The 14,337-nt window shown below is 39.5% G+C and overlaps 1 long non-coding RNA gene and 1 pseudogene across 1 annotated transcript; both read left to right on the top strand.

Annotated features, from left to right (window-relative positions):
- The window catches only part of LOC113017943 (NACHT, LRR and PYD domains-containing protein 12-like), a 34,114-nt pseudogene that overhangs the window by 12,878 nt on the left and 6,899 nt on the right, over nucleotides 1-14,337 (top strand).
- On the top strand, nucleotides 9,228-12,645 carry LOC113017959 (uncharacterized). Its single transcript, XR_003271629.1, has 4 exons — nucleotides 9,228-10,225; nucleotides 11,126-11,186; nucleotides 11,298-11,346; nucleotides 12,609-12,645. It is a non-coding gene; the product is annotated as an uncharacterized LOC113017959 (long non-coding RNA).

Genomic DNA, 14,337 nt, shown 5'->3' with positions numbered 1-14,337 from the left:
CTTTAAATGCGCATTATGCGGACACATCAGGAATGTCAGAAAGTAACTGTCACTGTCAAGCTCCAACAGCTCAAACTAGCCATATCCAGTGCCAACAGACCAGGATTTATCTCAACCTATGAAGTTGAGGAAGCTAAAAAGGCACAACTGTATTTCATTAGATTGCGCTGAAATGTCTGGATTTTATTGGTAAAGTTCCAAACCCTAAAATTATATTTATAGATGCAAATTAATCAATGAAACTTACACATAGACATAGTGGCAGAATCAGTGGTACTGTTAATTTGGAGTCACAGTTCCAGTCAAAGATTTAAAGCAGTATTTCCATTGCACAGTAATGTGTCATTAACATGAAAAATAGATCACATCTTTTGTTTGCATTTAGAGTAGAGAGAAAAAAACAGATAACACATTATACTCTTATGTTTTTTTTAGCCATATTTAAACCAGTAAACACTGCTTTTTGTGAAAAGAGGTCTGCACTCCAATCATTTTAACATCAATAATTATTTAACAACTGTAATTGTTATTATTATTATTATTATTATTATTATTATTATTATTATTATTATTAATAGCAACAGTAACTTTAATAATACTCTCCTGGCTGGTTTCATCATGTTCTTGTAGTGATGTCTGTAAAGCATCATGTGTATCCAAGTTACAATGTTCAGCTTTTAACAACTTTTGACCCTAAAGTTCTTCTAGAAATGATGCTCAGAAGAGCACTAAAGCTCAAAGCAAAACACTGAACTGAGCTGTTGATTTTCAGTGGGATCCCTTGGAGTAGTGAACATTTATAACTACAGCGAGTCAAAACCTCATAGATCTTTACTCTGTGCTTAAACTAATTCTACATGATTCCTTTATAGAGTGGAGCAGGAGAGCTCAGAGGTTTCCAGTGGCCAGTCTGCCCAGCAGCATCAAACAAAGCTGGACTCCATATTTATGGTCTGTACATGTACAACAACTACTTTTACATCTATTCTGCTCACAGTCATCTCCATGCTTCTCTTTGTAGACCCATTGATTGTCAGTGTGGATCTGATGTTTGACTCTATGATTTCAGTCTGTTTGGCTCATTCATAAAGTATTCTGTTCCAGCTGCTGGAGGACAACATCATCACTTTTGTGAAGAACGAGCTGAAGAAGATCCAGAAGGTTCTGAGTCCAAATTACCCAGAATGCTTAGAGAGTCAGAGGGAAGATGATGAGCATAGGAGGAGCAGAGAGGCATTTGTGAAGATCACACTAAACTTCCTAAGGAGAATGAATGAGGAGGAGCTGGCTAACCATCTGCAGAGTGGTAAGAGGATTTCTATGAATGATGATTTGAGCTGCTGAAATAAAACTGCCATGTGCACTTCATTAAACGTCAAGTGATATTCTGCATTTTTGCCCTAGAACTTTCTGCTACAGTTTGTCATCAGAAACTTGCATCTAAGCTGAGGAAGAAGTTCCACTGTGTGTTTGAGGGGACTGCTGACACAGGAAACCCAACCCTTCTGAATCAGATCTACACAGAGCTCTACATCACAGAGGGAGGGACTGCAGAGGTCAATGATGAACATGAGGTCAGACAGATTGAAACAGCATCCAGGAAACCAGACAGACCAGAAACAACAATCAGACAAGAAGACATCTTTAAAGCCTCACCTGGAAGAGATGAACCAATCAGAACAGTGCTGACAATGGGAGTGGCTGGCATTGGGAAAACAGTCTTAACACAGAAATACACCCTGGACTGGGCTGAAGGTAAAGCCAACCAGGACATCCAGTTCATATTTCCATTCACTTTCAGAGAGCTGAATGTGCTGAGAGAGGAAAAGTTCAGCTTGGTGGAACTTGTTCACCACTTCTTCACTGAAACCAAAGAAGCAGGAATCTGCAGCTTTGAAGACTTCCAGGTTGTGTTCATCTTTGATGGTCTGGATGAGTGTCGACTTCCTCTGGACTTCCACAAAACTACAATCCTAACTGACCCTAGAGAGTCCACCTCAGTGGATGTGCTGCTGATAAACCTCATCAGGGGGTATCTACTTCCCTCTGCTCACCTCTGGATAACCACACGACCTGCAGCAGCCAATCAGATTACTTCTAAATGGGTTAACATGGTGACAGAGATCAGAGGGTTCACTGACCCACAGAAGGAGGAGTACTTCAGCAAGAGATTCAGAGGTGAGCAGGCCAGCAGGATCATCTCCCACATGAGGACATCATGAAGCCTCAACATCATGTGCCACATCCCAGTCTTCTGCTGGATCACTGCTACAGTTCTGGAGGATGTGCTGAAAACCAGAGAGGGAGGAGAGCTGCCCAAGACCCTGACTGAGATGTACATCCACTTCCTGGTGGTTCAGGCCAAAGTGAAGAAGATCAAATATGATGGAGGAGCTGAGACAGATCCACACTGGAGTCCAGAGAGCAGGAAGATGATTGAGTCTCTGGGAAAACTGGCTTTTGATCAGCTGCAGAAAGGAAACCTGATCTTCTATGAATCAGACCTGACAGAGTGTGGCATCGATATCAGAGCAGCCTCAGTGTACTCAGGAGTGTTCACACAGATCTTTAAAGAGGAGAGAGGACTGTACCAGGACAAGGTGTTCTGCTTCATCCATCTGAGTGTTCAGGAGTTTCTGGCTGCTCTTCATGTCCATCTGACCTTCATCAACTCTGGAAAAAATCGAATGGAAGAACAACAAACAAGAGGCTCTTGGTGGCCTTTCCAGTTTATGCTGTGGTTTAAACCATTTCCAGAGAAAATACATCTTTATCAGAGTGCTGTGAACAAGGCCTTACAGAGTCCAAATGGACACCTGGACTTGTTCCTCCGCTTCCTCCTGGGTCTTTCACTGCAGACCAATCAGACTCTCCTACGATGTCTGCTGACACAGACAGGAAGTATTTCACAGACCGATCAGGAAACAGTCCAGTACATCAAGAAGAAGCTCAGTGAGAATCTGTCTGCAGAGAAAAGCATCAATCTATTCCACTGTCTGAATGAACTGAATGATCGTTCTCTAGTGGTGGAGATCCAACAGTCCCTGAGTTCAGGAAGTCTCTCCACAGATAAACTGTCTCCTGCTCAGTGGTCAGCTCTGGTCTTCATCTTACTGTCATCAGAAGAAGATCTGGATGTGTTTGATCTGAAGAAATACTTTGCTTCAGAGGAGGTTCTCCTGAGAATGCTGCCAGTGGTCAAAGTCTCCAACAAAGCTCTGTGAGTAAATATGTGATTGTTACTTAAAAAGAAAAAGATTAAAATTAATTAAACAATTAGGTTCAAACAATAAAACAAACAAACAAAACAAAACATAATAGGGGTGGCTGTAGCTCAGGTGGCAGAGCAGGTCAGCCACTAATCAGAAGGTCGGTGGTTCGATCCCAGGCTGCCTCCTGGCTGCATGCCAAATATCCGACTACTGTTCTGTCTTTTTTTTTAGATCCTATTCCAGTTCTCAATCACACTTATTTGTCTTCTTAGGTTAACAAATTCTGTGCTTCAGTAAAGTTGTGAGCATGCCTTTTGTATTTTACAATCAGCCTGACTGGTAAGCAGTTTCTATAGTATACCCAGGCTCTGCAACTGATGGTGAACTGAATAATTTTCCCTTTTTTGTGTCTGTGTTCCTGTTATATGATCTAAGAAAAATCTTACTCACTGATCTCCTCCCACTAAGTACACATTGCCTTCAGTCATTTACTGCGGTTGAGTAATTTTATTATAATTTTTCTTGGTGTAGCATTATTATCTCTGTCCTGCCTGATCCTGTACACTCTCCAGTTTAATTCAGATGTCAACATCAAGTACTTCTGGCAGTCCTTTTTATCAAAATTAGAGCATATACAGTGGGGGGAAAAAGTATTTATTCAGCCATCAATTGTGCAAATTCTCACACCTAAAAAGATGAAATGCCTGTAATTTTCATCATAGGTATACCTCAACTTTGAGAGACAAAATAATTTATTTGCAAAGAAGACACTAGAAATGCTGCAGTGCCAGACGTGGCCCCCTGCTTAAGCCAGTACATGTCCAGAACCGTCTGACGTTTGCTGGAGACCGTTTGGATCAACCAGACAAGGACTGGGAGAATGTCACATGTTCAGCTGAAACCAAAATAGAACTTTTTGGTAAAAACTCTACTTGACGTGTTTGGAAGAGAAAGAATGCTGAATTGATCCAAAGAACACCATACTTACCGTGAAGCATGGGGGTGCAAACATCATGCGTTGGGGATGTTTTTCTGCATTTCTGCATTGAAGATGAAATGTGGCTGGGTCTTTAAGCATAACAATGATTCCAAACACATCGTCCGGGTAATAAAGGAGTGGCTTCGTAAGAAGCATTTCGAGGTCCTGGAGTGGCCTAGCCAATCTCCAGATCTCAACCCCATAGAAAATCTTTGGAGGGAGTTGAAAGTCCATCTTGCTGTTATGTATGATACCTGCTGTCAAAGGGAATTTTGAAAAGTAACTATTATCTCTTGCCTACATTCTAGAGGATGGCTTTACCTCCATAACTAATCACTAAAATGAGTATAGTCAAGGATTGAAGTGAGATTGAGCAGGTTGGGGAGCCTAAAGATCTGTGTAGTGGTTCAAAAGAATCACAACTCAAAATCATTTCTAAGGTGATTCAATACGTTTTTAGTGTTCAGGCTGAATTTACACTACTGAATTTAACCAGATGTCAGCAGATGTTTCAAAAGCTATCACGGTTGATGTAAAACCTCTAACCACATTCATGCAAACTAACTATTTAATCCTGCACAAAATTGTCATCTAACATTTGAGTAACACAGTTATTATGGCTTAGTTTATTTTGCAGGGTGTTTCACAAAATGAAAATGCATAATTTATCAAAATGCATTATGTTCAAAACTAATATGTGATTAAAAATGATGGCATTGCATCCAACCTTTAAATATCCAGTTTATTAAGTGTCACTGGGCAGTCCTTAACTCTTAATCTAGTCATATTCGTGCAGTCATATTCGTTGTGTTCCCACTAGTGCTGTTAGCGTTAATCTCATTAAAATTACTTTAACACCATAATGCGGCAAATGTCCGTTAACGAGTTATCGCGGATCGCCCCATGCGTGGGGCTGGACGGGGTCAAAACGTTAACAAGTTAACTGCGCTAACGCACTAGTTCCCACCATTTGAGCATTGCGTGGCACATCTGACATACTGTTTTACTTTTGTCCATGACGCGCTAACCATCAGGGTCTTGCTTCACATGAAAACCAAGATAGTTCCAAACGTCAGATCTAAATGAGGGTGGGGGAGGTTCAATTTCGGGTAGCGTTGAGGCAGTTGCCATGTTGCTTAGCTTCTGTCTTGCTAGCTTGCGCTGCGCTCGGTGGATCTGCACTCGACAGTGCAGCCTAGGCGGAGTAGTCGAACGCAGATCCACTGAGCGCTCGACACAGACAGCATCGTCAGAAGAAAAGTTCATAAAATAAATCAAAAAATTTTGTATTGTTCGATACATATGCGTACCGAACCGAAAGCACTGTATCGAACCGTTCAATATCGATACGAGTATTGTTGCACCCCTACTGACTAGGTGTGGCCAATTAGCACCAGCTGAACACATTGAGATGATTAGAATAATCCTTTAATTGCTGTCTATCTTGCGTGCTGCACAATATCGTTTATTATTTAGTAACTATTGATATCTACTGCTAGCTAGTTTATTGTGATGGTGCTTTTTTTTTCTTATTATGTTGCTCTTTGTTGTTTGCTTTCTCTTCTGTTTTTTTTCTCCATACAGGTGACCCAGGTGTTTTGTTTTTTTTGTTTGTTTGTTTGTTTTTTTCTCTCTTCCCCCCCTTCTCACCATCTCTTCTCCCCTTTGGTTTTCTTTCTTTCTCTCCCTCTCTTTCTTTCATTCTTTCCCCCTGTCCTATCTCACAGTCATGTCTGTCCCGTTTGTAGCAACTGAAAATAAAATAAATTCATAATTATAATAAAGGTCAATCAAATGGACCAATATGGCAAGGCCATGCTGATCCACTTGGTAAAATAAATCCGCTTGGCATCTTTCTTGGCCTTAAGACAACAATTCTGATGGCTAAAGATCCAAACGGGACAAAAAAAAAAAAAAAAAGAACAGGCTCAAGACCCACCTTTTTAATTTAGCTTTTACTTAGCGTTTATTTATTTTATGCTTATTTATTATATCCTGTTATTCTATTTATTAATTAATTAATTAATTAATTAATTTAGGTTTTACCTAATATTTATTGATTTTATTCTTATTCATTTTTTATCTTCTTACTCTATTTATATTTATACTGTATCCCATTCTTATTTATTTTATCATTTTACCCTGTATATATCCTATGGGGTCATTTCTCCAGTGTTTCCTCGGAGGGGGCTCTCTGCACTGGGGCTGTGATCGACCGTGGCTGCTGGGTCTCTGGGGGTCCTCTCAGCCTAGCTGGGGGGCTTCTTTGCCTCCCTCCTGCTGTGTGCCCAGCCTGGAGGCTGCGGTCTGTGACCGGCTCCCGGTGCAGACGGCTCCCTGTGATAGTGTTTCCTCACCTGGCTCATGTGTGCCCAGCCCAATTTTACTCTTTAAGTGTGTGTGTGTGTGTGTGGGGGGGGGGGGTATCCATGATCGTTTATGTTAATGAGAGTGTGGGGAGTGAGTTGGAGGGTGGGGCGGGCTGCTTTTAACCATGTAAAGCACTCTGTGCAACATTTCTGTGTGAAAAGTGCTTTATAAATGAAGATTGATTGATTGATTGAACTGTAACCACAACATACGGACACCTGCAGTATTTCAAGCCCACTTAAAATCCCAACTATAATAGATGATGCAGTTGACCTTAAAGTAACCAGTCTGTTTTTGTTTGTTTGTTTGATGTAAGGATTTAAAGGTACAGCTATTTGTTTAAAAATCTAGGGAGTAAAAGTAAGAAGTTGTTAAAAATAATGTGCAGGTAGCTAAAAGGTCTACTTAAGGAAAGTGTCAAAGTATTCTTATTTAATTACTTCCCACCTCTGCAGCTGGGCCATCACTTGTCAGAAATTGCAGTGGAGCAGTACAAAGCACATTTTGCTCAAAGGCTGTGATTTTATATTCCAGAATCAGGCTGAGAATTATACAAATGGATTTTAGATTTCATTTGCAATCATGAGCCAGAATTTAATTTAAAAGAAAATCAACAGATTATTTTCACATCATTCAAAGGGCAAGAAACTAAAACAGGAAGAAAAAAAATCATAAATATTATAATTAGGAAAGTGACCAAGATGCTTGGTCTAGTGAAGGGGTTGGCAACCCGCGGCTCCGGATCCGCATGCGGCTCTTTAGTCTTTATTTTTCTTAGAAGTCTTTATTCTAAATTAGAAGTATTTAGCTGAAGTGTATTTTATTTGTGTTTAGTTCTTTTTTTAACTTGTAGTTCTAAATTGGAAGATTATTGTGATTTTGAAATATAAAAATAAAATTATATCTTATTATTTTTTCATCGCTCAAAATAAGCGTCACACTCGCGGAAGCCGGTGTACCCGCCGAAACGCCGTGCATTTATCTAGACTTTCAACCCCAGGTAGGCCAATTATGGATCTTCGGATCCACATTATGTCGGCAGCTATTCTCCACCGTGAACTATGTTAAAAACAAACACCGCTCACGCCTCACAGATGACAGCTTATGGTCCTGTGTAAAGATGAAAGCCCCGATTTGCAGACGCTGTGCACAGAGGTTCGGGACCATAAGACTTATTGTAAACATATCACGGCAGACCCGACGATGTTTGCATGAACACGCTTTTCAGCTTCTCTTTATTGACCGCTTTTCACACAGGGTTGCTGTACACACACAGCCGGCTGTAGCTTTGCAGCTCACAGCCCGACAACACAACAGCAGAGAGAGCACAGATGGCGAGGCGTGATTGCGGGTGCCGCTCAGGTGCTTCCGACTCCCCTGCAGTGGCGCTGCAGACCACGCCCCCCCACACACATTAACAAGGAAAAATACATATTTAGGCAGAATTTTGCAAATATCTATTTTTTTTTTTTTAGCAGCATACAGCGTTTTTTTCCAATTATTTTTTTAAAAGTCAGGTCAAGGCTCCAAAAGCCCAAAGGCGATATAAGGATGGCAGATCACAACAGTTTTTGTTTGCTACATGGATCAATTTAGTTCAGCTAGGTGTCTTTCCTTTTCTTATATTTCTTTAAGAGTTCAAAATGTGTTCATTACATAAATAAAATATAATTTTCTCTGTAGCACTTCATGGATTTCATAAGCAACACACCTTAGCTGCTCTGTGGATTCTTTTAAAAAGCAGTTAAAAACTTTTCTGTTCAAACAAGCCTTTTGTTGATCTACGTATTTTAAATTCTTTACATTATTTACATTTGATCTTTTAGATTGTGTATAATGTCTATTGATTGTATTGTTTATTTTAATCTTTGTGTACAGCGCTTTGTGACCGCCTGTCTGTGAAAAGCACTTAATAAATAAACTTTACTTACTTACTTTAGTTGTTCACACAAAGCATAAAGGTAAAAAAAACAATATATACAGTGTTATCTTCATTTTAGATTTCAAAAAGTATTTGCGGCTCCCAGTGTTTTCTTGTGGTTGGAAACCGGGTCCAAGTGGCTCTTTGGGTGTTAAAGGTTGCAGACCCCTGGTCTAGTGTCTCCAAATTTTCCAGCTCCTGGTTGAACAAATTTGGTCACAAATATCACATTTTTAGCACTGTCTGTAAACTTGAAAACTTTTGAGAATTTTTTCCAATTCCTTGCTGGACATCATTTCAGACAACTGTAATCTGCCTTCTTGGTCATTTTTCAGACTAGGTGGCTGTTTCCTGTCGGATAGAAGCTGTAAAGCTCTGCCCTCAGTTCTCAGCTCCCTGTCATCTCATCTGAGAGACCTGGACTTAAGTAACAACAACCTGCAGGATTCAGGAGTGAAGCTTCTTTCTGTTGGAGTGGCTAGTCCAAACTGTAAACTGAAAAGTCTCAGGTCAGTATCCTAAATCTAAAAGTAGAGATAGTGTCTGTCTCCCGAATCCAAACTGGAAGCTGGTTCCACAGAAGAGGGGCCTGAAAACTGAAGGCTCTCCCTCCCATTCTACTTTTAAATACTCTAGGAACAACAAGTAGGCCTGCAGAGCGAGAGCGAAGTGCTCTAATAGGGTGATATGGTACTACAAGGTCATTAAGATAAGATGGGGCCTGATTATTTAAGACCTTGAATGTGAGGAGCAGATTCAGTAAAAGGACTAGATGCCTAATTATGCCCTAATAATGTATTGCTTCAAATGAAGAAAGTCTAGATTATATTTATTCAAATTTGGGACACATCATCAAAGTAGAAGAAGTAATACTTACCTGTTTAATATTTAAGGAGCCTTACTTCTTCAAAGGGATAGAAAAGGTGATAGAGAGAAGTAAGAGAAAAGAGACAAGATTGGAGAGAGCAGAGTAGGAAGGGGGGGAACCTGATCTAGCATCCCACACCGCCCTGCCACATCAGGCTGTAAACTCTACCTCCCCACTGCCTATCAGAAAAGGAAAAAAAGAGCAGAGGGGAGAAGAGCGGAATATTTTCGTTAGCTTTCACTACCATGAGGTTAGCTGCACAGGCCCAGGATGCCCTGAGACAGTTGTATCAGTCAACCAGTAAAATTTCTATTGTTAGGTTTTCTACCCTATTGACTCCCTCTACTGAGGCAGGCCTGCCACAGGTTGATCAATCCTGGGCATAGGTCTCCCAGTTAGCTGACTGCCTTAGCTGCCCAAGTGATGTCAACCCTCTTTAGCCATAGCCAGTGACTGGTCCTCTCAGCAGTGTTAGCTAATTCTCTTATAGCCTGCCATTGTGCCTGTCCTGTCATTCCAGTCTCTTTAAGGAGTTTTGCTCTTGTATTTGCAACAAAACCCCTGCACTCAAAAAAGTCAACTAAGGCAGTTGTTTGATTAATTCAATAGACATTTGTCTATTTAACATGAACATATTGAGTTTAGGTTTTTAAATCATTATCAGTTGTTGGTTTAACATAAAATAACAAAAAGTTTAATGAACAAGATTTGCATTCTTCAGTTCAATTAAATGTAATTATTTTAAATCAACAACTCTAAAACCGATGCCTAGTGCGCATGCTCAAACTTCCCAAAAGTGAAGAGGCGGGAACGCGGAGAAGTTATATGTGTTCAGTGGACTGCCATTTCCCTCTGCGGAATCTTCCACAATACAGGTAAGTAATAAATAACTCAAAATATCGTAGTCAAACGAAGTTGTTTTGTCCATTAATTGTTTAACAATGTTTTTAATTCCAAATGTGTAAGTTGTCATTAGACAACGGGAATGGAGCAAATACAGTGAAAATCTGGTATTAGACGGTGCCAATCGGTACCATCTAATACCTGATTTATAATCCGCTCTGGGTATATTTATACTATTATTAGCATTTCCACTTCATTGTTTTTCTTTTTTTTTTTTACCCGTTTTTGCAGTTAGTCTTATAGTGTTTTTAGCGGTTATTGATATGTTTAATTCAATATTTAACACGTTTGTAATTCACTTTCAAAGTAAATGAAGTTAGCTAAAGCTAGTATGGTTGTCTCATTGAACTTCTACCTAGCTCTGTTAGCATTCACTTTGGTTTTAAATGACGGTTATTGCAAGACATGGTCTTTGTTCACTTTTTTTTATTATCATTTGCATTTTTTCTTCTTTCTTTCTTTCTCTCTCCTTTTATTTTAAGCATTCGGCCTCTCACAGTAATGCAAGTTAAACTAGCATGCGCGATTTGCTAAATATTAGCTGTGTCCAAATTCAGGGGCTGCATCCTTCGAATTGACTTGATTGCTAGTGCATGGGAAAAAGAGCATAAACACGAGGTCAGAGGAAAAGGCAATGGCGGATAGTTATGAAAATTGCCTGTCGGACCTTTACCGCAACTACCAGCATCTTTATTGCATAGTGTGAACACTGCTATTACATTTGGCAACAGATTGGATATTTATCTGTGAATTTTATATTGCAAGAGGTATTTATATGTATTTGTATTTTTTTTATACATTTGCAACAAAGTAAAAAAAAAATCCACTGTGGAATTTTTATAAAATAATTTTTTCTGTTTTCTTTACCATAGTAACACCACAAAGAAAGCTGACCCCTTTTTCTGATTGTTTGTGCCTCCTCTTTAATACATGGTAAGCCTTTTACCATCATATATTTTTTATGATAGTTTTATGATTTAATCAAAGTGAAAAAAAGGTGCCAATAAAACTATCCTTAAAACTGCTTTTCTTTTTTTCTTTCAGTGACTTGTATGTGGCAGTGCAAGCGTTGTTCCATCAGGGAGAGTAGTAGGTACAATTATTGAAACACTGTACAGGGCTCGCAAAATGGCTAGCCCGACGTCCCAGGGCTAGCGATTTTTCCAGTCGGGCTACCAAAATCTATCTCTGCCCTGCCCGTCGGGCTGTCATAAGAAGGAAAAATATATGTCAATGCTTCTGCATTCTTTCGGAAATGTAGCTGGGTAATTATGTCATTGGCATCGGTGAGCCACTGTCAATATGTGACATATTGAAATCGCGTTTGAATTTGCGCTTGTTTTTTGCTTTCACTTTGCAATCGCGCGACCTGTGTATAGAGAGCGACAGCACTGATCTGTGAGTGATGATAATTTGGACAAAAGAATTTCTGTGGCTGCAACATGACGAGCTATATAACCAGGGCTGCACATAAGTATTTGCTGTCAAAATAAAAAACGCGCACAAGATAAGAAGTTGCAACGCGTGTTTGCATACATAAGATTTTCTGGAGCAGGACATATTTGTTTAGAACTCTTAAATATGTCGAAGAAGCTCCTTTAAGCAATTACTTTGGTTTTCCTCCACCTCCAAAGAAATGTCAGAAGGAGTCCGAACCACAAAAGAAGCGCGTATTCTCGCAAAAGTGGTTGCAGGAGGTGAGCTGGCTTCAAACAAATGATGAACACACAGATGTGGTGCAGAATGTGCCGTGAAAATCCCACTCTAGCGGACAAAAACAGTGCCTTTTATATGGATGCAAACGTGCGTTGCAACTTCTTATCTGTTGCGCGTCTTTTATTTTGACAGCGAATGCGCACATGCGGACCACTTATGTGCACCCGTGTAAATAACATAATGTTCTGCCGGGTGTGTTGTTGGTTTTCCCTCGATTTCTGAGTCGACAAGCGCCTTTGTTACTGGGACCAGTCATTTTAAGAAAGGCCCCCATTAGAAATGGATTATTGCTCAGTCTGCAATATCTTTCCCAGAACAAACACCAATTGCAAATAATATACTAAAAATAAACCTGAAAAATCTGTTTAGAACAGCATACTGTGTTGCAAAGAGTGAATTACCACTGGTGCAATTTAGCAGTCTTTGCAAACTTCAAAAAGCAAATGGCCTAGATCTTGGTTCCACTTGCCTCTTACTTGTGACTTTAGTGGAAATTTCAAATTCAGTATCTGACACAGACTGATTCATGTCCTACACAGACAGCACTGATCTTCTAAAAGCAGCTTTAGTCAGCTTAGATGTGAAGTGAGTGAAATATACAGTTGCGTTTTTAATCAATGTATTTGTTCTCTATTGCAGATTGAGAAGGAGTTTCTGCGAATCACCACAAAGCCTCTGCTAGGGCTGCTCAATTAATCGAATTTTAATCACGATTACGATCTGGGCTTTCAACGATCATTAAAAATGACTGAGCCGATTATTAGCCCCTCCCTCATTTATCCGCGACACCTTAAAGGCCGGTCCGTGAAAATATTGTTGGGCATAAACCGTCCGTGGCGCAAAAAAGGTTGGAGACCGCTGATTAAGAGGACCCGAGGGAAGCTCGGAAAGCTAAGCAGAAGTTATTTGGAGAGTGACTGCCGTTGGTTGAAAAGAGAGTTTAAAAAAAAACTTCAGTGGTGTTGCACACTATTTTATATTATTTTTTTAAAGTCATTGTTAACCCTTTAAAGCCGGTCAGAGCAGCACGCTCCGTTTTGCGTAACTATTTTTAAATCCCTGTAGAACCTGAACCGTGTAAGCTAGCGCAATAATTTGTTTTGCATATGAAACCGGAGGAGTTGTACTTACATCTGATGACATCAGCTTGTCCTCGGTCACGGTTTCGTTCCACATATAGCTTTGCAAAAATTGCATAAAAAGCGCTTGCATGAACAAAAACATAATATTCCAGAAACACGCTTTGCCGTTCCTATCAGCTGTTCGTAACACTTCCCACAGTGAAATGATGCACATGCTGTTTTCTTTGCAAATTTGCATCATAGGATTGTTTTTTGTTTTTCCTGCAATATATAAAAATTGCTGTATCTCCAAAATAAAACTATGAAGACACTCAAAATAAATTTCCTGTTGTTGTAAACTATTTTTTGCAACTTTATTGTATTTAAAGTTTTGAGGGATAAACCTCTTAAATTTCTCCAAGTAGAAATATATGTAAACAAAACAAAAGCGATTTTCAATTTTTTTTGTAGTTTATTGCACTTTTTTGCAATTAATGTAATTACTATGGACTTAATGCATACATATTATTAAAATATGGGCTATAACAGTTGTATAGCAACTTGAAATGCTCCCACAAATGGCACTACAGCATGTAAAAAAAACAATATAAGCTCTGGTGGACTTGGTTCTATAGTAGGTCTTAAAGGGTTAAATAAATGTCGTCAAATAATCGTGATCTCAATTTCAGTGAAAATAATCATGATTATCATTTTTGCCATAATCGAGCAGCCCTAGCCTCTGCTATCTACTTTCTTTGCCGAGCTTGACCAATACGCGCCACGCTTAATGGAAATCTTTCTGACCAAAGGAGGGACACGTGGAAAGAAAATAAGAGGTCTCATGCTTGCCATCTCCAAGGTTTGTATTAGGATTGAGTAGACTTTGTCATAGGCAGCAAAAATAACTTTTATTTGGAGATGAAGTTGTCAATTTTGTTTCGGCTTAACAAGTGGTACATGCCAGGTTCTAACCTAAAGAATAATTATGCAAGTTAACTGATTACCCTAGCTTTAAGAAAAACAGACTGGTTTTGGCTCATATTATCTCCTCCTCCTCTCCAGCATGACAACATCCATACCAGACGAGCATGCATCTTGAAGTCTTTGTGCATCCACCTAAACGAAGACTATGAGAAGTTAATAAAGGAGTACTTGGTGAGCCATTGTGACAGCATGTTGTCTGTAACATTCTCATACAAATTGTGACGTTGCCTCAAATGCAAATCATTAAAATTAAAATTTTGAGATTAGCAACAAGACACCTGGTATTGGGGAAAGGATGTCTTGAATACCAAACAGTATTAAGC

Source organism: Astatotilapia calliptera, unplaced genomic scaffold, assembly GCF_900246225.1.
Source record: "Astatotilapia calliptera unplaced genomic scaffold, fAstCal1.2 U_scaffold_3, whole genome shotgun sequence".
NCBI classification, from domain to species: domain Eukaryota; kingdom Metazoa; phylum Chordata; class Actinopteri; order Cichliformes; family Cichlidae; genus Astatotilapia; species Astatotilapia calliptera.
Note: the sequence above shows the minus strand (reverse complement) of the source record. Positions and strands in the feature narration are given on the sequence as shown.